Raw genomic sequence first — 27,676 nt, forward strand, 5'->3', positions numbered from 1 at the left:
AGTCCGAACACGGTCAGTCTTAGAATTGCAAAGGCGACTTGTCTTCTAAAGAACTGCCGCTAAACACACCTGTCCTTGATGAGAGCTAGTGCAGGAGTTCCCAAACCACGGCCCCTGATGGCACACGAGCTTCATGTTCCACCAATTCACATCACAACCATTTTTTAAGCATATGAACCAATAAAGTTTGGGAACCATCAAGTGAGTGCATAGGTCTATTACCTTGCACCCAGATGTCTGTGGTAGGGGCTAGCTTGTAACATGGGACTCCCCATCACCGGGGTAGGAAAATGTCTCCCACGGGGTGCAGGTGAAGCTACAGCAGGTGGGCAGAGCTGGAGCTGGCTGTGTTCAATCTGCCCTTGGGTTTGGGGGTGGAGAGGGGCTGTGGCCCTCCCCTGAAAATCAGTGCATTCTGCAGACTGACTCAATATCTGAAAAACACCCAGCTCAGGTCCACTAGCTCTTTCTGGCATATCCCAGAGGCCTCAGCCTTGCCTTTTAACCCTGTCCCTGGAAAAGAGGCCATAAGCACCATGAGAGCGAAGAAACAAAGCAAAAAACCAGCGGTAGGGTAAGTGCGAAGGAGAAAATAAAGAGAATTAGATTCACCAGCAATTACAGCCATTCAGTGAGCAAGTGAAAGAAACAGCCTGTTGCCAACTAAACCGAGCCCCCATGATTATCACCAACACAGCTGTTCCAAGGCCTGTCTGTTTCCATAACTCAGGGGAACAGCACCAGAAATCTTCAAAAACAAACAACAGAAAAACAAACACCATGAGCGTGCGATCAACACAGCAATAAGTCACCGCGCCGCAGAGCCAGCTGAGCTCGGACAGCTGGTGTGGCCGCTTCCTTGCGGCGCGGAGAGCTGGAAGGGGAAAAGCAAACTGAGGTCTTCATTCCCCCCCAATTCCCCACAAAAAATATATATCTTGTTGTCCGCGTGCTGCCGCATTCAAAAAGTCACTGGACTGGACTCAAGAATTATGCGTCCTATTCCTGGCTCTGCTACTGGTCTTGAGCAAGTCACTACATCCCTCTGTTTTCATTCCCTCCCCTTTTGTCTGCCTTGGCTATTTAAGACTGGCAGCTCTGCGGGGCAGGGACTGTCTCATGCATTACAGTTAGGGTGACCAGACAGCAAATGTGAAAAATTGGAATGGGGATGGGAGGTAATAGGAGCCTATATGAGAAAGACCCAAAAATCGTGACTGTCCCTATAAAATCAGGACAGCTGGTTACCCTATAGTCCCCAGCACAACAGAGCCCTGATCTCTGCTGGGGCCTCGAACTTCAACTGTAACACAATTTGGCTGAGAAGGAAAGGAAAAGAGGGGTCAATTAGAAACCTACCCTGATCTCCTCTCCCCACAGCTCACTCTAAATTAGAAAATAGCTCACTGTCCAGGAATGCAGATTTGCAAGCACCTAGCCCAGACTTTAGGCAAAAGCCTTTCCACTCAATGTAAAATTAAAAAAGAAACTTGTCACTTGACAGATTTTTTTAAACCACGCAACTAGGCAAACAATTCCTAAAAGAAAATCTAGATTATGTCATAACAGTATCATATTACGAACTGACAGTGGGCTGCAACGGTTACTTAAGAGAAGCAGGAGTGATATGCAAAATCATGCAACCCCTTTCTACATCGATCACTTGGGGAAAAAATCCCAGACATCAATGAGGTTGCCACTCTGTTCACATGGGTCCTCTGGTCCATCTCCACAGATGGGTTAAAATTAGAACTTTAAACTGTATAGATCGAACCCCCCCCCCCACCCCACACACACCCCCTACATGTCATACATCTCAATTGTACCTCCTTAATGAGACCCCACGCAGTTCAAAGCGAAGTTTACCTCCCCCCCACGCACTCCTGTTCTTATCTCCACAGCGTATTCCTGTGAATTGACAGGCAATGCAAGACCCTGAAGCAGTTTGTAAAAAAAGAAGTTCAAGATGCTGAAGATAAAGAGCATCACATCATAAGCGTCTCTATTCGGGGGAGGATTTGGGTGTGTTCTGGTTGGCGGGCGGTCTGTCACTTTAACAAGTAAGAGAGCTCTGTAGGTGTGGTTTGAAGCAGAGAGACTTGGGTACCACACACCGTAGGCTGTAACTCTAGCCCAGCTCCAGGGAGGGGCAAGGATCCCAAGCCAAGAATTACATGTCTTTTTGAAGCAGTCTGATCTTATACTGGTTGCATTTTGGTTTGTTTCTTCGAAGATAATTCCATTTGAGGGAAAGTCGGGCACAAGTTCAGCAGTGGGAGTCAGAGCTGCTACGGGGTAAGCAACTACTGCCTCATTATGTATGAAGTCCCAACAATGTGGAAGGCGCAAAATAAAGACAGGCCCTTCCCAAAAGGCTACATTCTACAGCAAGGGGGCAGGGCACACCGGGAAGCCCAGAGAAAGGGGCCACTTTGTGCAGCTCATTTCTTAGGGCCTCATTGAAACAGCCACATATTATTATTAATTTGCACTATAATAGCATCTAGGGGCCCCAAGCTAGATTGGGGTCCCATTGTGCTGGGTGCTGTAAGAGCACAAGGCAACGAATGGCCCCCGCTGTGAACAGCTTGCAGGCTAAACAGACAAGACACAGGACAGGAGGGATAAGAGACTTACCCAAGGTCCCCCAGAATGTCAGTGGCAGAGTCAATATTAGAACCCACCTCTCCGGAGTCCAAGTGCCACATCAACCAGGCCACTCTGCCTTCTCACCTGAGGGCAGATGAGCTGGCTCGTTAAGAAGGGGTTCCTTCCTCTAGGCAGCTGGTTTAAATCCAGCTTAATGTGGGACTAACCCAGAAGCCATTGCTATCCAATTGACCTTTCGAGGCTGGTGGGTGAGCCCTGCTTCTAGAGGGCAACGCTGACCTCAAAAAGCCTCTGTCTCCAACGGCACCTTGCTAGGAGTCTCAGCAGAGGCATGAGACTGAGCACCCCTCTAGGCACCGAAAGGCTGCCCCTACACAGCAGGGAAGGAGCTCTTCTGCTACCTACTGTCCGTTACATCAGGCCCTCACAATGGATTTGGCATTGTACGAGGGGCGTAAATAGAGCAACTTCACGACCTGCAGCAAAGTCGCGGCTGCTCCTGAGGCGCTCTTCACTCGTGCCAAGAGGCAGTGTGGCCTAGTGGAAAGAGCACCGGATTGGGATTGAGGAAATCTGGGACCTGTTCCTGGCTCTGCCACTGGCCTCCTGAGTGACATTGGGCAAGTCACTTCAGCTCTCTTGTGCCTCAGTTTCCCCATCTGTAACACAACCAGATCGACTGATGAAAAGCACTATACATGAAGTTTCAGGTATGGTTTTAACACTGCTCCCTGCCTTTCCCACACCCAGTTTTCTAGGAGCGTAAAGAGATGAGGAGCGTACAGCTCCAGTCAGGCTCAGCTAGAGCTGGGTGACATCGATTAGATGATTTTGTGGGGGGAGGCAAATAAATGTTGACTCGGTGACACCAAAATGTTTCGTGACTTGGAGGCAGTTTCACCAGAAACGGCTTGGGTCAAAAACAAAACAAAAGTAAAAAATCCCCAAAAGTTTTATCTTATTGGTTCAAAATGACTCTGTTTTGATCGGTCTTCAAAGCTTATTACAAAACATGCAAAACCAAAAAGCTTGAAATTAAAACGAAAACATTCAACCCAACGCGACTTTTCCCAATTGTTGGGAATTGCCAGCAAACCAAGAGATCCATTATTCACCCAGCTCTAGCCGCAGCCTGTGCAACTGCACCAGATGGTCTCACAGCTGCAGCAGATCAAATCCGTGTTTCGTAAAGGCCGGCGACAGCAAAGATGATGCAGCAGGAGACCGCAGCACAAGAGAGTTCATCAGCAGTGCAACACAACCCCAGCTTGCAAGTCACTTGACATCCAAAAGGGCTCCCACCCACCATAAGCCACACACGTCCTGGTTAGACCGTCTACTCCTGGGGGAATTCTGCTCCACTGCGCAATGCAGAATTTTGCAGAAATTAACGTTGTGCGCGCAGAATTTCCTTTCCCCCATAGAAATGGGTTGCAATGATGCTAGCCGCCACTAGACTTGGCAGAGCCCAGCTTTCACATAACAGACACTGCTGGGGGGCAGAAGGGGGAGCTAGAGGGTTCCTAGCAGCTGCAGCACCCCCTGAGGGAAGGAGAGGGCATAGCAGAAAACTCCATGCAAGCCTGGGACCGAGCATCAGGCTGTTCCTCCCTCTGGATCCCTGGGCTCAGGGAGGGGATGGGGGAGAGGGAGACGGGTGTCTGGGCAAGGGGGGCCCCATAGCTGGGCTCTTGGGGAGGAGGGCATGCAGGTATCTGGGCTGGGGGGGCCCCCGTGGTTGGGCTCTGCGGAGGGGGGCGGGGTGGGGGGAGAAGAGAGGTTGTGGGTGTCTGGCCCCCTGGGTGGACTCGGGGGAAGTGCAAATGAACAGAAACAAGGGTGTCATAGGGGTTTCTTTAACTGTCTACTTCTGGGGGAATCTGTGAATGTGTCTATTGTTAAAGACATACTTGCTGACAGCTATTTTGAAATCAACTATCAAAGTCATTGAAACTGGTGCGATTACAGTGTTATTTTGACCAAAAAATTGCAGAATTTTGCGGATTTTTAAAATATCGTGTAGAATTTTTAATTTTTTTGGCGCAGAATGCCCCCAGGAGTATACTGGATGCATGAACATGGGCACAACAGACATGCACAAGCCCTTGTGTACAATGCAACCCCCTCTACTACCATGCGACACTGCAGGACTTTCAAGACGACAAGCGAGGCTGAATCGCTATGGGTACGTCTACACTGCACACTAAGCTCCATCTGCAGGTCCGAGGGGCTTGTGGACTTGGTGTCTCCAAGCACAAGCTGGAGCATCCACACTGCATTGAAAACCTGGTTTTACAATTCCTGGACCCTGGTCTCACAGCTGTGCTAACACATCCGTCCTGCACTTCGAACTCGGGTTTGTGGCTTGACCTGCATAATGACAGGGCTTGGACTGACACAGCAGGACATGGGCTCTGACCCACCCCTCGAGCAGGGTCCTAGGACCAGGTCTTGAGTGTGTTTGAGTCAAACTGATTGGTGTGTGGACGGAAGGGAGACTCAGGCTCAAAACCTGACTCACAGCCTGGGCTCAGTGTGCAGCGGAGACATACCCTATAAGACCAGGGATGACCGCATGACCCCCCCCACTGAACCTGCCACGGGGCCTACCAACCTGCAAAGATCAGCATGAAATAAATGAGCCTGACTCCTTATTTACTTAGGATAAAAAAATAAATAAAATCAAAACCAGAACAAAAAAGCAGTGGGCCACACGCTGCCTCATTCCTTTTCCTGCAGAAAATCCCCCTCCAGGGCTCCAACAGCTTCCAGGAGAGCTATTTTTCATCCTTTTAAACGTCAGCAGCCCTCCATTTTCTAATGGAACCTGACACTAACGGAGAAAAATGGACACATTAATATGGAGTTCATTAGTAAATAGATTATCCGAGTATTTCAGGGTAGGGGAAGAAAACGCACGTGGAGTCCGACATAATTGCACGAGCTTCTCTGGAGGACCAGCGGCTGATTAAATATTTATGGATTTTAATGCACTGATCTGTTAAGTCCGGAAACAGTCCTTAAAAATAAAGACCGAGATGCTGCCTTTGCAGAGAATTCTTCAGCAGCTGCACAGGTGCGGCAGATCTCAGTGAGTGAGGCAGGAACAACTCGCCAACAGGAAGCCGCGAAGACAGGGGTTTCCCAGTCACCTCTTCTTGCAGGGAATATGGAAAAACTCCAGCCGGCAGAGTCAAGTCAGGGGCAGAGATGGGCACTGTGAATCCTGGAACAGATTTAACATGGGCACTTTCCAGTTACATTTCCCATGTGAGGAATTTACTTTCGGGTGGCATTTTTATGGGGGGAAATTAAATGCCATTGTTTGATGAGACATAAACCCCTCCCCAACCCCGGTGTTTCACACCAGCAACAAAAGTCTCTGCAACACCCGCAAATGGCATGTTCTTGCTGTTGTAACATTCTGCCTTCATCTCTCTCTGCCACAGCATTTATCTGCTAGCTTTTGCCAAGTTAGGTCTTCGATTAGAAAAATCTTTGCCTCGGAGATCTGACAAAGAGGCCCGACTTCCAGAAGGTGGGTGTTCAGCCTTTCTAGAAAAATATTTAAATTATCTCCAGTTTGGCATCCAAAAATAGAGGTGCCCAAAAATCGCTAGCCACTTTTGAAGCCACAGGCCCCTGTAAGGTGCTGAACACATTAAATGTGTCATTCCTGTAAAAGTCTACTGTTGAGATAAAAGCTGTTTGGCAAATGGCATTCTCCTTCTGCAAGAAATTTTGAGGTTGCTTTCCATTCCAAACTGGAATAAAAAGTCAAAAATATACATTTCCCCCCCCCCACCACACACGATGGACCATTGCCAGAAGGTTTTGAATCAGAAATGTCTCCACGATTTGATATTTTGAAATGAAAAGGACATTTGTCTCAATTCTCCCAACTGGAAAGCCAAAAAGCTGTGTCTGTGTGTCTGTGTGTGTGATTTTCCCATGGAAAATTTCCTATTTCAGTGAAACCGTGTCTCCAAATGGGAAAATGTCTATGCAAAATGAAAAGAAAAAATGCAACCATGCCTAGCTGTGATTTACCAAGCATTCATGGGAATTAAGATACATCCATTAGTCCATTAAACTTCTTGGAAAATTCAGTATGGCCAATTCTTTTGATTTTACTACGAGTCTCTCAATCAAGAGCATCTCAGCTCTCATTTAAAACCAACTTCTGAGCCCACAAGTGCAGAGAAAAGCTTGAAAACATGAGCTGAGTACCATCTAGAAGCTCAAAAACCAAATTACATAAAGATAATTTGTGTTCTTTGTAACTTGTGATTTCTGAGCGCTTGGTGTTGGCAATACTGAAAACCTCAATCATATACTGTATTTTTTAAAGGAAGAGAACAGAAGAGAAGGCATATGGGAGTGAAGTCACCACCTTCACCCAAACGCAGAGTCCCATTGAAATCAAAGGGATTTGCAAGCGCAGGTGAGTGACACCAACTTCCTGCGGAGGAGCCTTGCAAAGGGAGAAGTTTTATTCACAGCTCAGCAGCACAGCTGCCAAAACATTTCTGAATGAAAGAGAAGGAGCACCCAAGACAGTAGCTCTTCATTTGATCAGCAGCAGAAGCAGCTCCTCTCTAAACAGCCCCAATGCAATCGGCAGAAAGACCATGCAATGCTCAAAAAAGGCTTCTTGTATTCCAAACAGCAGTGACAACTCTTTAAAAGTGTGAGCAAATGCGCCTTGATTTTGGGCTTTCGTTGCCACATTTATTAGTAACATGGAAAAAGGGGAGAAGAAATACACAAAGGGCGGGGGGAGGCACAAAAAAAAAAAAAAAAAAAAACCATTTTGTTCCCAAATCCTCCGAATGTGACTCACTTTGTTCTATTGTGACAAACTGAAAATGCCTCTGAGGAGTTCATTTCACGTCTCATCCATTCTCTGAATAATGGGAAAATCCCTCTTTGTTTCTCTAAGATATCAGCACACACTGTGCGCCACATATACTCAATTCCATTAGACATAATGGAACGAGATTGTCCCAGAAGTTGTTTTCAATTGCTTGAGTGCATCCTTCATTTAGGGAAACAAGAATATATGAGCTTTTCTACCCAAGGCGACGTGCGGACGCAAGCTTTAAGCTGTAGCGAGGGCTATTTGTTTGCTGGCTGGGGTCTGGAGCGGGAGGAAGGTTGGTTGGGGCTGTCCTCTATTCAGGATGTGCATGAAGGACTCAGGAAGTTTGTTAATGAGCAAGAGGCATGGCCTCTGCACTATCCCCCAGTGAAAGGTCTGGGAAGCAAGAGCTGCCGTGACTTGCTCATCTCCGCAGCATGCCATGCATGAAGTGGGAGGTCATGCTGTCACTGGGTGTAGGTCCTCCTGCTGCATTTCAAGCCTGGAGGCTTCTATTAGGCATCTAAGCCTTAAGAAATCATAACATTTACACCGCGACACTGAACAAGGAAGATGCAAAGCTGCAGCATGTGATGTGGATGTGCACTTGCCAGCCCGCTGATCCACTTTCCCCAAGATCGCCATAGTCTCCCAGGGTAGATATGCCATTACACGCCATATAATCACTAAATTACAGTCAGAGAATCGAGTCGTGTGTGAAGAGACCCTAATGCAGAACAAAAACCCTGTTTATGTGCCATGGACAATGTTCCCTCAGGGAATTTAAGTGACCCAGTAGTCAATGACTTGCCTCCACCCCTGGGTATGAACAGAAAGTTTGGAAGCCTGGGAACAAATCAGCCTGAGTAGAGTACAAAGGCTATTCTCAATAACAAGGTCACCAGCACCTTGCCATAGTTCTGCAAGTAAGTTTGAAGGAGAAGGGGAGAGGGGACAGGTTAGGCAGCTGGGGTCAGAATCCCCAAGTAACATTTCAGGCAAGAGCGTAGCCCTCTGTCGTCTTCTTAGCCAGCAAACCGCGTCTTCTACTACTCACCACCTTGAGATATTTTATCATGTCAACACACGGTGTCACAACACAGTGTCATACGCCCCCGGGCTCCTATTCAGCAAAGCACATGCTTAAAGTTGTTACTGACCAGAGACGGACTTCAAACATGCTATTATAACTCGGCTCAGACACTTAAGTGTGTTTCTGAAACAGGACCAAAGCTCACAGATCGAGAGAAACCCCCCAACCCCTCAATTGTCACTGCAGGACGACAGCAAAAGTCATGCTAAAGCGGACTGAGGTGGGCAGGGAGAGACGCAAGTCAAAAAGAAGAGGAAATGGGCCAAGAGCCTCTAGATAGAGCCAGGTCTATATAGCAAGGGTGGCCAAACCGCGGCTCGTGAGCCGCATGTGGCTCTTTATAGTTCAAGTGCAGCTCGCAGAGTCCCCGGACGCTCCCCCATTCTCTGCCTACCAGGCTTGGCCGGGGGTGGTGGGTCTCGGGGCTTCTGCCCCACTCCTGCTGAAGCCCTGATTCCCGAGACCCCCACCATAGGGCAGAAGCCCCGGCAGGCACTCCCAGTTCTGGAGCTTCTGAAGATTACCGTATGGGGCTCGGGGGTCAGTAAGTTTGGCTCCCCCCTCACCGCTATATAACGGCAACAAAAGAGAATTAGCAGCAGTAGTCTGCCCCCTCCAGCGCTGCATCGCTGGGAACTGTCCAGCAACCCACCCTCCAGAAGGGCTGCCTGGCTGAATCCCAGACACACCAGTGACACCAAGGACACAACGTCGCTTCCTTCCCATGGCTGCGCGATGGGGGCAGGAGCTCCCCCCCGTCCCAAAGAATCAGTGTGTGCTCCAAACACACAGGCCCTGACTTGGAAGATGAGTCCCAGGACGGAGAGTGCCTCGGGGTCTGGGTTTGTACGACACCTAGCACGGCAGACAAACGAAAACGCCCCAGCGCCGACTCCCCACTGTCCGTGCATTAGATTGCTCCTCTCAGACCTGTCCTAGCCTCCAGATCAACGAACTCAGGGGCATTCTGAATCATACTTTTCCCCCAGAGTTGACATCAGGCTCTCCTTCCACAGCTTCTCTTGGCTGGCTTTCAGCTGCAATAGGTTTTATTATTATGCCTTGCTGCCCTAATTTTCTCCAAAGTAAATTTTCCACTGACAAGTTGGCATGGTGGTTAAGTTAGCTGGCTTCAAGCAGGCAGGAGGTTAATCTTGGGTGTTCCAAACCATTTTGGGGGTGTACATTGTTTGGAGGGTGGGGGGCATCTCCCTATTATCCTCAGGCAGGTAAGCCTCTTCGTTACTGGTGAAGTCACATGATGGGAACCCAAAGAGACAGCCTTTGAATGGTCTGCAATGGTGATGTTCGTTCTGTTGCAAGAAATGAAAGACTAAACAAACAAGTAGTTAATTGGCGGGGTTCAAACCCCCTAAACCCTCCCTTTCTGAGGGCTTTACGAAGTTACTTCTGAGGCTGGCTTCATGCTTTCTGTATGCTCCCCTGCCACCACAGTGGACATGGTCCTTACCTCTGCTCTTCCAATCCCAGCTAAGAAGTGACATGCTTTGAGAGGCAGTGCACCTCCCCATGCCTCAGTGAGCCTCTCCGGGCCCGAAGCAGGAAGAAACAGGCCCAGCATTCAGAAGCGAGCCCTCCTGCAGAGGGCCAGTCAGGAAATGCTTTTTTGTGCCCAGGAAAAAAGTTTCCACTAAGTTTGATCCCTGATTTGGGCTTTCAATAAAAGCCCCAAGAAGCTTTTGTCTAAATTAATCAATCTTTTCCCTATTGATGAAAAAGGGGGTTTTTTGGTCAGGAAAAAATGGAATGAAAAATGTCAGACAGCTCCACTGATGGGTATGGTGCTGGAGAACGTCTGGCGGAATGCTCCCCCCACCCTGATCTGTGGCCCAACCCAGCCCCTGTGCTTCTAGCAGCCTGATCTTCCCCGTTCAGCCAAAAGAGCCTGGAGACACGGTCAGTGGCTGCCTGTGCTAAGGGGTATAAGAGCAGCTGCCAACTCTGATGAAGAGGAAGGGTCGTGCTAGGATCCAGCCTGATCTCTAGTCTACCCTTCTCCATCCAAGGAAAAGCAGGAGGGATGGGGGCTGGTGGGGGAAATCAAGCTCCTCCTAGCCCCAGGTGCTAGGAGTCATGTTTACAGGGTACACTGAGTGGAGTCAGGGTGTACTGCCCCATGTTACATGAGAGGGCAGCAGAGGGGGGCTGGAAAGAGAAGAATTATGTCCAAAGGTGCAGGAAAATGGGAAGAAGAAAAGGAAGGAAGATGGCTGGGGCAATACAATGGCACCAATGGGTGATGGAATCAAGGTCTGGAGGGAGAGACTGAAAGTTCATGAAGGGAGAGAATACAATGGGAGTGAAGGAGCAAGGAAGAGCAGAGGGAAGGAAAGGAAATGACAAGATATGACAGAGCAGAAGGAAAGAGTAGAAGGTAAAAGGCCTAAGAACAGCCACACCGGGTCAGACCAAAGGTCCACCGAGCCCAGTGTCCTGTCTGCCGACAGTGGCCACTGCCAGATGCTTCAAACAAGCGAAAGACATGAGCTAGAGCAGCAGAGAACGCAAAACTGGGGAGCATTCAAATACCAAGTGTTGTTATAACGTGAGCACACAGGCACAGCATTTGAGTGTGTAAGTTCCTTGGCTCTGGTGGATTTCATCTGACTCCGGATGCTGCTAGGCCATCATTGCCAGGGTCGAATCGTCCCTACAGCTTGGATGCTTCTGAACCACCTTTAAAACAAACACACACATGCTCCCTTTGGCATACACCAAAGAGCAGCAGGACAGCGTTAATTTTCTGTTTAATGCCCAAGAGAGGATCCCCCAGAGTCATTCATTAATGATCTGAACAATGGGATGAACTGCACCCTCAGCAAGTTCGTGGAGGATGCTAAGCCGGGGAGAGAGGTAGATATGCTGGAGGGTAGGGATAGGGTCCAGAGTGACCTAGACAAATCGGAGAATTGGGCCAAAAGAAATCTGATGAGGTTGAAACAAGGACAAGTGCAGAGTCCTGCACTTAGGAGAGAAGAATCCCATGCACTGCTACAGGCTGGGGACCGACTGGTTAAGTGGCAGTTCTGCAGAAAAGGACCTGGGGACTACAGTGGAAGAGAAGCTGGATATGAGTCAACAGTGTGCCCTTGTTGACAAGAAGGCTAATGGCATATTGAGCTGCATTAGTAGGAGCACTGCCAGCAGATTGAGGGAAGTGATTATTCCCCTCTGTTCGGCATTGGTGAGGCCACATCTGGAGTACTGTGTCCAGTTTTGAGCCCCCCACTACAGAAAGGATGTGGACAAATTGGAGAGAGTCCAGCGAAGGGCAACGAAAATTATTAGGGGATTGGAGCACATAATTTATGAAGAGAGGCTGAGAGAACTGGGCTTATTTAGTCTGCAGAAAAGAAGAGTGAGGGGGGATTTGATAGCAGCCTTCAACTATCCTAAAGGGGGTTCCAAAGAGGATGGAGCTCAGCTGTTCTCAGTGGTGGCAGATGACAGAACAAGGAGTAATGGTCTCAAGTTGCAGTGGGGGAGGTCTAGGTTGGATATTAGGAAACACTATTTCACTAGGAGGGTGGTGAAGCACTGGAATGGGTTACCTAGGAAGGTGGTGGAATCTCCATCCACAGAGGTTTTTAAGGCCCAGCTCGACAAAGCCCTGGCTGAGATGATTTAGTTGGGGTTGGACTAGATGACCTCCTGAGGTCTCTTCCACCCTAATCTTCTAGGATTCTTTTATGATTTATGAGTCCCCCCGAGAGAAGATACACCCTCCCCTTGCAAAGGCTCCTTCCTCATGCCGGCTGATCAAAAAGAAGGCACAACCCCATGTTACTTTCCAGGGCTTCTTTAACAGCTGCAAAAGCTAAAATGAAAAAGCAGCACCAGACCCTGAGCTCTCCCATCAGCACCAGCAAAGACGGAAGGGGCAGGAAGTCATAGGAAGCAGACAGACAATCTATTTAAATTCAAGAACTTATTGAACTATTTGACAGAAGGGGCAGCAATGTTTCTTTCAAACCAGTTGTGAGAGACGGTATTCCTGGCTCAAGGGATTTGACAGCAAGTGGTTAAGAAAGGAGTCTATAGACCACACTGAGGTCTGCCAGTCTAAGCTCTCTCCTTGTTTGTGCAGGGTTCTCTGCAGTGCTTGGGGACATGGTAATTTTGTAGGTCTCAATGTCAAGCCGTGGGATGTCAGCCGCTTCTTTTGGAAAGAGATGGGGATTGGGGTGGTGGGTCTGAAAGTATGGCTGGTCTAATGCAATTCTTCACCAATAGCCTTCTGAACCAGCCGATGCCAGAAGCCTGAACACCTGGCCTGTTCAGGGTCACACCATAGATCCCTGCTAGTTCATCAATGCCAGCACGTCACACTTGTTTGCAGGCCCACCATAAACTGCATTTGTAAGGTGCATTCAGGCTCCCAACCAGGGACAGCCTAGCAGGCAGGGGCAGCAAGGGGATGCCTGCCAGCGAGGGCTCTGGTGGTCCCAGGCTGGGGAGGGGGGAAAGCATCCGTCTGCAGCTGCCTGCAGAACACAATTCCAAGGGAAAGAATGGCCTGTGATTACAATTTGAAAGGATTCTACATGCTGAAAAGGAACTGATTCGATTGTGCCACAACTTCAGAGTCTGTCAGCAGTCAAGGCATGCTCCCCACTCCAATCACCCGAGGCAGAGAGTGAGGGAGAAGGCAAAATATAGCCTGGGTGATGGCAAGTTACAGAAAAGAAGCTCATTCTTCAAGAGTAATTTACTTTTAGGATCAGCAGCCACTTGTGAGGAGAGGGAAGGGAGAAAGGCCGTGTCTTTCCAGAATGCTGTAGCAAGAACAAGAAGCCACAAAGACAGACCTCACCCAGGAAAGCGGAGTTCATGCCTTTGAGTTGGGGGGGGGAGGAGGAAGCACTTGATTCGTGAGCATCTGGATTTCTGAGGTTCATTTTGTCACTGGCTCCCCCCAGCAGTGTCAGGAACGAGGACTTGCAACTGCACCAGCCCAGCCTCCCGGCAGCCTCTGAGCACAGCTGAACCCCGGCCGGGCCACCTGACTGACTGGCCGAAGAAGTCAGCAAGCTTGCTTTTCAGCCCAGCAGCAGAAACACCTGATCTCTGGCTGCTCGACGCACATGTCTGCAGCTGTGAACTCTCCTCCATCCTGCCTTCTTCCCAGCCTTGCTCCTGTGCTGCCCACTCCTATCCCAGCCCCTCTCCCACTTTGTTCCTGGCTCAAACTCGGACCATGGTTCCTGACTCCTGGTCCAACCCAAGGCCTGACCGCCCATGTCCTGGTTCACTTGGGCAGTAGGCAGCATACTGAACCTCAGCCCAGCGCTCCTCACTCAGCGCCCTGCTCCCCCAGCCCAGGGTCTGTTCTTTTAACTGCAACCAGCCTGCTGCGCTCTGCGGCTTGTGCCACATCACGCTGGCCCCCACCTTCACTAGAAGGGGAGAGAGCACAGCCAGCCACTCAGATCAGATCCATGTCCCAGGAGCCCTTCCCCAGCCTTCTGGGACAGACAGTCAGTGCAGATGATCCAGGTGAAATTCTGGCCTCCCAGCAGCTTTGCCATTGATTTCAGCGGGGGCAGGATTTCACCCTCTGTCTCAGTTTTGCAGCTTAAGCTGAAGGATACCGGCCCCCCTTAACCAGAGACTTCAAGAAGAGCCAGCAATTATTCAAGTGCCGCCTTAGATCCATGGTCTGTGTAATATGGTGATAACTGTGGGCACTTTAACAACACAGCCACGGCCAGGACAGAACCACCAGGGCAGGTTCACATATCCCCCTCAAGTTACCTCCACTGCACACCCCAGCACTAACAGGGGAGTACAAAGACCTACCATTAAGCACACCCAGGTGGGAGGGCTATGGAACAGGTTAAGCAGAGCTGCCATCCACTAACCAAACACAAACACGTGCAACCTAAACCCATCTGAGCACCGGCCTGGCTCAGAGCCCCCCAGGTTTTCAGCAGCATTAACAGGGCTTGGAGTGCACCTGGCTGTTTGCACCCAATTTACACAGCTGGAAACTAAACCCTGGAAGATTTGGACTCCTGGGTCAGTAAAGGAGTTTAATTTATTTTAAGGAGAAAAGCACAGTGCCAGAACTTTGAGTGATTTGCTTTGCCACAAGCTACATTCAGCCACTAATCACAAAACTGAGCCACCAGCGTGTTCAGAGCAGAGACACGAAGCGTGCAAATTATTTTATAATTTATGGAGAAACGCTGCATGAAAGTGACTTTTACAGCATCTGCTCTCCTGCAGCAGCAGTGGCTTTCAGCACTCTGTAGTAGGAGGAGTGGAGAAGACGATGGCTTAGCTGTCTAAGCAATGGGCAGGAAATACTTTCGACTCCCAAGAAACCACCAGGGATGATTCAAATCCACCTTTTCTGGAAAAGGTTTCAGGCAGATTGCTCAGTATGGTTCTTACAAGCGAGACCTTAAAATAACCAACACCTCCAGGCTGTCTGCGCTGAGGGGGCAGGAAAGATCCCCTGGCACTTTCCATACAAGGGTCCTTGATGATGCCCTCCCTCTATAACCTCCCTGTTGTGCAACACTACACATGTGCTGTCACCCAGAAGTGGCTGCATTTCAGGTCTGCTGGGGTTCTTTTGTTTGCAAAGCACTTCAAGGGAATCCTACATGAAAAGGCACCTGATACATAGAAAACATTGCATTGTATGTCTATTTTCTCACACGCACAGGCAGGAGTGAGGCAACAGCAGTGACAGATCTTCCAAAGAGTCCAGCGAGAGACTGCTGAATTGGAATTCATTTGAAAATTGGATACAATTAACTTAGGCTTGAATAGAGACTGGGAGTGGCTAAGTCATTATGCAAGGTAACCTATTTCCCCTTGTTTTTTCCTCCCCCTCCCCCCGGTTCCTCAGACATTCTTGTTAAACCCTGGATTTGTACTAGAAATGGCCCACCTTGATTATCATACACATTGTAAGGAGAGTGATCCCTTTAGATAAGCTATTACCAGCAGGAGAGTGGGGTGGGGGGAGAAAACCTTTTGAAGTGATAAACACTCATTTTTTCATGGTCTGTGTGTATAAAAACATCCTCACTGCATTTTCCACTTTTATGCATCAGATGAAGTGAGCTGTAGCTCACAAAAGCTTATGCTCAGATAAATTGGTTAGTCTCTAAGGTGCCACAAGTACTTCTTTTCTTTTTACTCTGACAGAGAGAGGCAGAGAAACACTTAAGTTTCCTGCTCTAAGTGGGTTCCCATCCAAAGCCCAGTCTCTGCGCTAGGCAGCAGGTCTGGCTCTCAATCAGGCAGAACGTTCATTGCTCAGAGGTGGAGCGTTCATTCACGCAAGGGAAAGTCAGCAGGATCCCCAACAGAATAACGCAGCTGACATTGTTTAGAGTCCTGAGCAGGAACAGCAGCAGACAGCTTGGCCGACGTCAGCAGCATGGACCTTGCAGCTGGCCAGCTCTGCCCCCGTCAGCCAGCATCAGCGCAGTTAACTAAAAGGACAGGGGACATTTGGAGCACGGGAGGAGGCAGGAAATTCTATCCCTGCTCCAAGAAAGCCTCACTTACAGAATCCAGCGGAAATCCACAAGAATTCATGCAGCACAATCCCCACTGCAGGCTGCCCATTTCACAGCCAGTCCACACACGCACAGGCCAGCTCCCAGCCTTCGTAACAAAGTTATTCAGCCGAATCGGCTTACACGGACATGCACCCTATGGTCCAATTCCCTGACAGCTAACAGGGGTACTGTTCTTGGGAGAAGCCCAGGTATTTAGTCTCACCAGACTGCACCTGGCTGTCCAGCCTTATTCAACAAGGAACACTTCACAGACAACCCCTTAAACGCTTCAGCCACCCTACGCTGCACACCCATGAAGGATGGACAGTGCCAGGAGATACGAGCTGTAGCTTCATCTATCATTGGGACCATCACTTGAATCGAAGGAGGGGCTTCAGCCCCAGCTCCAGCAGTGAGGTTGTGCTCAGAACGAGGAATTGAAGAGCACAATAACAGCAAGAAACTATCCAACACCTTTAGGCCGAGTAGCAATTGTATTTAATAAGCTAAACAGGATCGCCCACACACTGCAATATAGCGAAGGGGAGAGAGCGCATACAGAACGTCCTTGCATTACTTACATCAACCCTTATGGGGAAACCAGATGTGTCAATCAGCTTCATTGTCATTGTTCTCACCACCACCAGCAGTTGTGATCCTCATATACCCTACAGCACACAGGCCAGGGTAATATCTTTTGTGTGTCACACTGACGCCGCCTCCCCCACCCTGGATCTTATGCATATTTATGATGATTTCAGCCCTTTCCCCTTATTTAACTTCCACCCCCCCATATCTTTGGGGATACTCTGTTACTGACTCACCTATTCACCTCACTCTTACCAGCCTTTACCTCAATTAGTTACCATGGTAATTCTGTGGTGAATCGTGCAAGTTTCCATTATAATTATCCCCTAAACTTATCCTATCACCTTTGTGCTGCTGTTCCCACTTGCCTCTGTGCTCAAGCGTGTGACTTACTGTCACTCATGTCTGAGCTCTTTATAGCAAGCTACTCACATCAAGCTGGACTTTCGTTCAGCTAAGCACCCCACCAGATGGGCTTTGGGCCTGCTATTTGTCACTTACATCACAGCACTGAAACTTTTCTTACCCCCATATCTATATGTGAGCAAGTGTGACCCTAAAAACCCCTTTATGCCAAAGGGCACTCCCACCGTGCTACTGTCAGAATGTTTAGCCAAACAGTGTCTTGTAAGGGGTCGTTTGAAAACTGGCAACACGCGGGTGATGAATATCACTGCATGATGTGCGTACCGGTTGTGTATCAAGAGCTACAGGTGTGTGCTGCAAATATAGGTGTTCGAGACAGCCGATACACAAGCCTGCCCTCACCAAAGGAAAGCGTATTTACCTGTCAGCATGGGTCCAAGCTAGCAGGTGGATGAGAAAACAGCACAGCTTGATTGCAAGCAAAGGACATTTGCATCTAAAGTAAACACAGCTATCAAGCCAATCGTAAAACTGAACGGACGAGAGGCTGAAGAAGGGGCTCTGCACCTGCACTCCAGGGAGCAAGCAGCAGGAGAGAGGAACTTTGTCTGGACTTGCTTTTCAAAGAATATGTTCAAGGTTTGCTGGGCTATCCAAGGGAAGCAAGGGGACTCCTTTGTTATCCGGCACTTAAGGAACAAAAGAGGCCAGCCCTCTTGAGCCATGGATCCCGTAACTATGTGGGTTGAAGACTGCAGGTGAGAAATTGCCCGAGACGAGGATTGTAATCTGTTTAAAATTTAGACAATAGAAACAGTTATTTTATTTGGAACCGTTTTCTGTTACCTCCGCTCAGTGTCAATTAAATCTCTGTTCTTTTATTAATAAACGTCAGCTTGTTTTCTTACAACTTTATCTCAGTGCTGCTATGCTTCAGCGAGGCGTGCATCCTAAGCTGAGCCAACAGGCTGCCGGGGATTCTGTCTCTCTGGAGACAGCGAACTCGGTAATTGCTGAGAGAGTGTCCAGTAGTAGGGGCTGGATATCGCAGAGGAATGCTCCTCCAGGAACTGAGATTCACCGTATGTTACGTGCCAGGCAAGGTGAAGACTGGCAGAATCCCTGGGAGTTTACTGGGGATGTGGACAGAGTAGCATGGCAGGGAGCTGACGTACAATTTAAGCTCCAGCAAAGCTCTCCGGCTGAGGCAGGGGGTAACAATTACTGACTGTTCTGGGTGCCCAGAGGAAGCATCACAGCAAGGCCACAGCAGTGCTGAACTTGCACCCGTCTACTGGCCCCAAGGATTTCTCTGCAGGCGGTGCACTCCACTGGCACACCAGTTAAGGGGGGACTGGGAATAGAGATCCCTGGGCTCCGTTTTCAGCTCTGCCACTGATTCATGGCAAAACCAGGCAAGCCCGAATTTAGAGCCTGGTTTTTCCATCAGTAAGGAGGGGGATATTACTTCCCTGCTGCCTAGCAGGGGCATTGGAAGGTTTAATTAAAAGCACCAGATCAGTGCAGTCTGAGTCATGCCGAACCCCTTGGCTGGGCTCCCTCCATCAGGGCAAGGCAGCTAGGAACGTGCTTTTGGGAAGGACACAGTCAAAGTGCCACTCGCTCCCCAATCTAACTTCCAGTGCAAGGGGCAGTTTAAGGGAATGAGGTCCTGAGGACATTGGCTTCAGCCAGAGTTAAAGCTTCCCCTTTAAAAAGGGGTAGCTGCCATCTAGTGGGCTGAGTGTAGTGTGGTGGAGGGTGGGAATCATGAAGCCTGGCTTCTTGTCCTAGCTCTCCCACTGATGCATGCTGTGGCTTTGGACAAGTCTCTTCCTCTCCCCGTGCCTCAGTTTCCCTCCTCCATAAGCTAGAGTGACACCTTCCTACCTCTATGACGCACGGCCGAAGTATAAATAGTAACATTTCAGTGGCAGCCTGGAGCCCCTTCCCGATATTCCAGCCTGGATCCTGTTGAGGGGTGGAGGGAAGGCGACAATCTTCCTACCCACCCCCCGTCCCCTAAGACTGAAGGGATCTGATCTTGCATTGCTTTTACAGCTCTGCTCCGTGGCTGTCTCACTGATCTATGGCCTGTGCAATCTCAAATGAAACAGCAGTTGTGCAGGTTTGTTTTTAAATAAAATCAGACACTTTTACTGTATATCCCCCTTCAGAGAATGGAAGCCAAATTATTCATTCCTCAACCCAACTGAGTTTAAATCCCAAGTTACTGTAAATCTCTGCCAGGCCAGACATAGGGAATAAATTTCTTATTCCCAGAGGTGCCTACTCCATTACCAGAATATGGGGAGGCTGGTGCCATGCAGACCCTTGACTTCTTGGGGGACAGACTGAACCCTGCAATCCATGCCACTGCATCATGGACCAACGAACCATCCCAAGAGAAGGAGGGCATGAGAACTCTGAAAACCTGGCTTCTCCCAGCCCCACAAGCCTTTGAAAGAGCAAATGCCAATTTTCAACTATCTAGAGGACCCCAGCATGTCACCACACTGAAAGGAAAGGGTGGAGGAAGGGAAGAAGAGACTTTTTCCTTGTTTCTCACACTCACTGAGAGAAGCCTTCAGAATGATCGCACTCTGCTTGGAGAGGTAGTAGTGAGAGTGAGCTCATGGGATACCAATAGATGTAGCCTTCCGGCAATTAAATAATCAAAGAATGATAAAGACCATATATCTGGGACTCCCAGAAAAGGGGTTCATTCTCATTGATTTTAAGGGCAGAAGAGACCGTTCTGATCCTCTAATCTGACCTCCCACATTACTCAGGCAACAAAACTCCACCCACTGATTTGTGCCTTATTTCTAGCCTGAATTTGTCTAACCTCAGCTCCCAGCTGTAGGATCTTGTCATCCCTTTATCTGCTAGATTAGAGAGTTCTCAACGTGTCTGGTCAGTTCCAGGTTCCGTTCCAAACAAAGGAGGTTCTGCTCATTCAAAAGCTATTTTCCCCACAAACTTTCCAAACAGAGCTGTGCCATAGGAACCAGCCCCAAGAATGCACCTCTCACCCCTCCCATTACGCCCAATGGGAGTGCTTGAAATGCAGCCAAGAAAAGAGTCTCCAAGCGGGAGTCTGGTTTGAACAAAACTCAGCTGTGCCAAGTACCGTTCCTGTGAAAGAAATGGGGAAGGAGAAGAGGACAAGCTGCCAAAAAGGACAGCAAAAGTCATTTGCCCCAGATAGGTGATAGGGATCTAGAAAAGCCCCATAACTTTAGAGACACCAATAATGATGGGACAAAGAATTTTCTTGAGCCCTGGACCTATCCAACTGTATAAAACCACAACCGCTCTTCTGTCTAGCAGACAGCAGGATAATAAGATCTCACTGCTGGAAGCTGAAGCTAGACAAATCCAGACTGGAAATAACAGTGAGGGTAGTTAATCACGGGAACAATTACCAAGGGCTGTGATGGATTCTCCATCAAGGACTATTTTTAAATCGAGATTAAAGATATGCGCTAGTTCGAACAGGAATTATTTTGGGGAAATTCTATGGCCTGTATTATACAGCTGGTCAGACTAGATCACAGTGGTCTGTTCCGGCCTTAGAATCTAGGCAGGTACGGGGAAAGACAAGATATGTAGCGGGAGATTTTCAGAATCATCTAAACAATTTAGGATAAATCCTATTTACTTTAGGGGATTTTGCTGCATAAGTTTCATTAACATGCTTTTAAGAGCTCTCAAAATCTAGTTCACTCTGTAAAGTTTCAAAATACCCAAAGTCACCCCCATGGCCAACAGATCCAGCTTTGAGGCAATTTTTTGTATTGGTTGATGTTTGGCAGGTGCTGTCCTATCATATCAAGCTACCATACAGGAGACAAATGGGACATTCATTACATCAGTGTGGGGAGCTTAGATCACTTGGGCATTAGTTCTACCAATCACTCCACTTCCCAATCATCATGCATACCTGAAAAGTCATTCAATCACTCTGCAAATCTTCCCCTCTCATTATTGGCCTAGGCTACTTCCCCTTCCATATTTGCCTTGAAATATAAGGGAGACTGGCAGGGATATGCAGTTTATTTGTCATAAACAGCAGCTGCTTTTCCCAAAAAGCCATAAAGTCAATAAAACGGTGCTTTTTCAAAACAGAGGGAAAAAATCCATACATAGAAATGTAGCGGAGGGGATCCTGGGAATTACCGACCCAAGAGCCCAGCTGCAGTGGAGTGAAAACCGATGCAGAGTCTAATTAAGGGTCAGACTAGTACAAAACTTGGGTAAGTATAATCTGATCAAGTCAAGCCTGCACAGTTTCAATAAGGGGAAAAATTATGCCTCTAACCTGTTAGAGTTATTTGAAAAAGTTAAAAAAAAATAAAGGTGACCCAATTGGAATAATTTAGGTGGATTTTCAGAGAATTTATGACAAAGGTGCCTCATAAGAGATTAAGGAAAATAAATACTCAACAGGTAAAGGGCAAAGTCATGTAAAGGATTAATATTTGCTAAGCAAAAGGAAACAAAGAATGCTCCCTAAATTAGAGAGAGAGGTTAACAGGGGCAGCCTAAATTAGTGATTTGCTTGAAGACATGGACAGTGAGCTGCAGGAGACTATTGTCTTTGCTAAGCAGGATGACCTAAAGAATTTGAGAATCTTCAGATGGATTTACAGCAGAATGGGGGAAACGGGATGATGGAACTCATTTCAAATAAATAAGGCTAATAATACACCCTGGCAAAGCAAATAAACTTATCACGATGGATATGGAACTCATGTGGCCATATCAAGCTCTATTTAGGAGCCATCAGTGTTCCATGAAGATGTATGCTCTGTGGATCCCATTACTTTAGAAGCAGGTAGGATATTTTTGGTACATTTTCAAAAATAAGGGAGATAATGAACAGTGATAATGTTCTTCCATAGACCTAAAATTTAGCCGTTTCACCTTTGATGATGCTGATAGGGGAAAGGATAGCTGGATATGGAGATACTAATCTCTCATCTTAACTAAGTAACTCAGAATATTCAGCCAGGAGAGAAGAGCCAGATGAATCAATGGAAGAGTTCAAGATAGTAACCCAGGATAGTGAAAACTGATCAGGGACCACAGTCTGACTATAGCTCAGATCTGAACACAAGGATGACTGGAGAAGAGCAGTGCCTGAGGCACTCAGAAGGAATTGAAAAAGACACTACAGAGTTTATGACATCTAACCTGGAAAATTCACTGCTACAGGAACTCAGAGCCAGCTAGTGTGGCTGAGTTTTAAACAGCACTAGATCATTGACCATGAACATCGGTTATAATGCCCGTTAAGGTAAGGAATTCTATTCCTAGCTCTAACACGGGAGGTGGGACGAGTCACTTCACCTCTTCTGTACCAAAATGTTTCCCCCGTTGCACAGTGGAGATAATGCTGACCAGGCTTTGGAGTTCATGCAAGTTACATGCGTTCACGGAGATCACCAGACGGAAGGCTCTCTGGAAGCAGGAAGTAAAGCTACTTGATCGCAGGCTTGAAGGTGTAATCAAATGCCTGCAAAACAGAGGTGGTGTATCAAGAAGGGCTTCCCACCTTCCTCCTGTGTCGCTTTGCAAGCTTTATTTAAGAGTGTTATAGAATAGGAAGCAGTTCCCCATACTGGCCGTTGCCAGAGGCACAATACTGCACGAAGTCTGATTGGGTGCAGGTAGACCATATCCTGTGGCATGGCAACATCATTTGCTCTAGACCCGCCCCAAGCTCTCAAGTCCTGCACACCTCATTGGGCTCCCAGCATGAGCACAGTCTGAGGACAACATAAGCTAGACTGTTTCTTTTAAGACAAACAGTCACACAAACCACACAGCCAACCAGAGCAATCAGACATTTGTTCTAAGGGCACCTATAAGGTGAAGATGGAATGGATGCCCTCTTCGGCCCACGCGTTCTGCTGTTAGCACGGTCAGACCTTCAATAGCATCGTTTCATAACGAGAGCAATACAGTGCAGCACACGCTACTGGAGGGGAGCTCTTTGGTCAGCTCACTAACCATTCATTTCCTGGTGACCTCTAGGCGGTTTGTTGTACAACCTCTCCTGGCACTTCCAATGCCCTATACTTTGCCCTTCTCGCCCAGCGTCACCGGTTCCCCCAGACAATCCGCCTCCAAGGGTGTGTGCATTTAACACTGTGGCCAGGCTTCAGCCCGAGGGACACATACCTGGGCTCTGGATATTAGGCACATCATACACACAAACTCCCCGTACTGAGTCAGATTGGGGGAGCTCTGCCGCACACCCCGAGGGACATGCATGCTCCTCCAAGTCATCAAGGTTCAGTGCCCAGGACTGACATGAGCTTGTCTGAACATTAAGAGAAAGTCTATGAAGCCACCTGAAGATCACTCCATCCCAGCACCCATATAATAGGCATACAGTGTACTAAGACTTTAAAGAAGGATCACTGTTTCCAGCAGTGGTTCCCATAGATGCTTCACACCCAGGAGGACCTAGGAAAACAACATGAACATGCTGATTCAAAGCGTGTATTCTCTTTGCTGGAGGGGAAGGACAAGGTATTTGGGGCACATTAGCATCGGATGTGTGCGTACAGCCTCATTTTTCAGCCTATTTAGAATGCAATCCTGGCTGCCTCTGGACAAATATTTGACATACACTTTTTTCTTGGCCTGACAGCTCATGCAAGCAAATTCAATTTAAGGGAGGTTGGTTCAGTACTTTTCATTAACAATACTCCAAGAAAAAAAAATGTAATTCCCAAGACTAAGGAAAAAAAACTTTTCATCATGCGAAACAAACACAGAGTGAATCAATCAAATCTGGTTCTCCCATGACATGAGAGGATGCATCATTGAGCAACACTGATCACTCCGAGTTAGTGATTTCTTGCCTCACCTGCAGAGGAGAGATTTGGTGCCCAGGGGCCACTGAAAAGGCTGCAAAACATCCCATGTATACTTTCACCACTTACACAAATGCAATGCTATTCAGAGCAAAACTTCCTTTTGCCAACTTAAGGAGAGCACAATCAACACTCTTGGATCTCGGATTATCTTCCAGTTAATTTAGTGTTGGAAGATGCCAGGCTGACAGCCCTCCAGACTCAAGCCCCCTATTTCTGCAAAGAAGGTTTCAGGGGCTCAGATTTTGAAAAAAAACCTAAGGGCGTTCACCGCCCAATGGAATTAGGTATTTTTAGAGTGCCCTTCATCACAATACATGAAGGTTGGATTGTCAAAGGAAAATCCAGAAGTTAAGTGCCTAACTCTAATTGCAACGCATTGAGAGCTGGGCATCTAACTTCCTTCTGTTTCTTTGCAAAACCCCAGCGCTCATGCATCACCATGCAGGGAGCTCTAGAAATACATAACAAAGAACAGGAACAGCACACGACGAACGCACATACACACGCCTGCTCCAATCAATACACCTCATTCCTTCAAAGTCATCATCTTCCAGGCTGAGAGGAGAGTTTCCATATGTCTCCATGGCCCAATTTAGCCCATGGGGCCAGGGACCATTTCATACCTAGACCACTGACAATTTGGTGGGTGTGGGAAGTGCCATGCTTTGGCATTTGGTAGCTGGATAGTGACAGCTAATATCTGCCCTGAGCCTTTAGTTGCCTTTGTGGTCATAGGCCCATCTGCACTGTAATAGTCATAATGCAAGGCGAGGCTGGGTTACTTTGAGCGGGGAAGTAGAAGATTTTATGTTTTAAGCCCAAGTATTTAAAATAAATCCAAGATGTTGAGAGCCTGGTTTATGTTATAACGGGAGAGGTGCGTTAGTACACAGCATCCTACAGCCCAGCTGGGGCATGGAAAGAGCCAATAACACATCAGACCTGACTTAACGGAAGGGCAAGAGAACGGCAGCGCTCGATAAAGGCAACACACAAGATGCCGCTGCCAGGAACATGCCAACGGTAGTCTGGTAGAGCGGTGCTCAGATTGGACCATGCTAGGACACGGCAGAATCCTAGCAGCTCCCCAGCCAGTCATTCTCTGCCACGGAGAGAGGCACTAGCACAACTGGACAAAGGGAAGATGCTTTGGACTCCCCTTCCATGGCGCCTTATCAGGTAGGCGCGAACACGGTACTGCTGCTTGCTTCTGCGCAAGTCTGGCATCTCCTTCTCCTCAGGAACAGCCAGGGAAGCCCCTTCAAATGGGATTTCTCCCCACTGGGTTTTTCCTCCAGTGCAAATCTATTTCAAGAGAAGGAAAGATAAAGCATTTCCAGCCCGTCTGAGGTTTTATTCGGCGAAAGCTCTGGCTCAGGAATAATTGCTGTTTGCTATAATTGGAGAGATGCAGGAAGGGAGCAGATACAAGCGGAGCCTGGTGCAATTTTGGGAGATTTGTTACGCTTAGCTCACTTCTCTCAATTTCAGCAGCTCAGACACTTATGACCCTGTTGCTCAGCTTATTGTGAAAATAGCTTTTATTTACTGCACTTCCATTAAAGATGAAATCCATGCACCGGGTTCACAGGGCAGAAAATCACAGTTTACGTCTCAGCTTATCTCCCTTCAGTGGCCTCAGCTCATTTTAACTCTGGCTCAACCCCAGCTGCTGTTCAAGAACCACTTCAGAGTGCGCTTTGGAGTGGCAGAGGCCCACAACGGGCATGAGCCCATGGGGATGGGGTGCATTTAGAGTCAGGTCGCATGGCATGGGCTAGCTCTAAGCAGAGGAAAGGACCATGGTGCGTGTTGGCTCCATGTCCCTCTGGCAGGTGGTATCTCAGTACCGGGTCGGGATGTGTGATCGATACTTCAAGGGGATCCCACAAAGCTTCGCTCCCACATGCCAGGGATGTGCATGCTCACAGAGAGAAGGACAGAGGACTGGGACATACTCTACGTCCTTCCCTGGAACACATTTTAAATACCTGCAATTTCATGCAACCTGGGCCAGTCTAAAAGACAAGAAGTGTTGCCCTCCAGCTGTATTTAAGGAGACCTAGAGGGTACGTTCTCTCTGGCAGGGGTGATTCAGCAGTATTCCAAGGGAGAGACCCCCTCGGAGGCAAGATTTTAACAACAGTCCCTCCAGCACTTCCAGGGGCATGTTGGGAGAGCTGTAACCACGCCAGCTTCCAGCCACAGGTTTGTGCCCCAGAGATGATGGTTTGCATGAGGAAGGGGAGTCAGGGAAGGAGGAAATAGACAGAGCACGAAGATAGCCCCATAGGAAAGGCTATTGAACAAGAGGATGACAAAAAGTTCCTGGCTCCCTTTGCAGAAGCTAGGGGAGGGGCTGAGAGTACAGACAGGAATGGGAAAAATCCAAGTTGCAGTGAGAGCTGCTATGCTGCAAAACTCCAGGAAAGAAGCGGGAGCACCACCGATGGAAACCTAACTCAACCAGACAGTGCAATGGAGAATATAGGACAGGGAAGAAGCCTACCCCGGGCTCCGCGGAGGGATGCGATGCAAGGGAAGGTCTCTGCGTCTCCAGTTCCTAGAGGCTCTGGGCGTGGCCACTCTCCAGGAGTCACCCTGCAACGGCTCAGCAGAGCTGCTGGGTCTCAACACAGAGCAGAGGCGCAGTTATACAAAGCGGGCTTGGGCGCCACTCCTCCCTTCTGCACCCACTCGCTTGGCAGCACTTGGGCCCTGCCTCTCCCAGAGCTACAGCAGCCATGCAGGCATCAGAGAGCCTGTCACTCCAGCACGTCAGGCAAGAAGGAAATGAGCAGAGACTCGGTGCAGTTGTCTCTCCATTTGCTGGCTCTTCCCCTTCAGTGAGGTGACACTGCGAGCCGCATTAACCTCGGTGTCAGGGACAGAGACCCTCAGCACAAGCACCAGGCACTCTCCTGGCCCTTCCGAGAGGCCATTTAATGCCAGACACGCTGACTCCAAGGACAGTTGGAGATGGGTTCCCACTGCCAATGTGGAGTTGCTAAGGTTACTTACTCAGCTGCCTAATTACAGAAGCCATCACTCTAGCAAAGATCAGGAAGAGAGGACAGAAAAAAAAAAACATTAAAAAAATGCAGACAATTTGTACGGCACTAAGGCAAGAAACTGTCACCTAATGGGGCTGCATGTTGGAGCAATTATAACCCCATAGCAACATCCTGTCTCCTCTTGCCCGGAGGACGGCACACAAAGGGAGACAAGGTTGTTGGACAGGAGAGTGGGGAGCAGCAGCCGTCTCAGTCCTTAGGAAGCAGTGAGTCCTGGTTTCAGAGTAACAGCCGTGTTAGTCTGTATTCGCAAAAAGAAAAGGAGTACTTGTGGCACTTTAGAGACTAACCAATTTGAGCATAAGCTTTCGTGAGCTACAGCTCACTTCATCGGATGTAGTTCACGAAAGCTTATGCTCAAATAAATTGGTTAGTCTCTAAGGTGCCACAAGTTCTCCTTTTCTTTTTGCTGGTTTATACAGGCCATTTAAACTCCCCTTCGGGCCCTTAAGAGCCTTGCCTTGGGTTTAGTACCATTCCCTTGCCCCCAGCTCATTTAACGGTCACAGCCCCTTCTATCACAAGAGAATGAACGGGTCCCAACACCACCACCAAACGAACAAGGCAGGCACTTGGATAGCACTTTTCTGTAGCTCCTCAGTATCCAAGCTCCTCTAAATGCTGTATGGTACAAACATTAAGCCTCTCCG

General features: G+C 48.4%; 1 protein-coding gene across 2 annotated transcripts in view; it reads right to left on the reverse strand.

Annotated features, from left to right (window-relative positions):
• ASTN2 (astrotactin 2) overlaps positions 1-27,676 on the reverse strand; it is a 589,627-nt gene that overhangs the window by 537,566 nt on the left and 24,385 nt on the right. The window contains exon 1 of one of the 2 annotated variants that reach the window (XM_074973796.1): positions 26,462-26,559. The exons of the other annotated variant lie outside the window; for it this stretch is intronic. The gene's annotated coding sequence lies outside the window, so the exon portion shown is untranslated. Of the gene's footprint in view, positions 1-26,461; positions 26,560-27,676 lie in introns of those variants that run through there. 2 annotated transcript variants of the gene reach the window in all.

This window comes from Natator depressus, chromosome 16 (assembly GCF_965152275.1).
Source record: "Natator depressus isolate rNatDep1 chromosome 16, rNatDep2.hap1, whole genome shotgun sequence".
Classification (NCBI taxonomy): Eukaryota; Metazoa; Chordata; order Testudines; family Cheloniidae; genus Natator; species Natator depressus.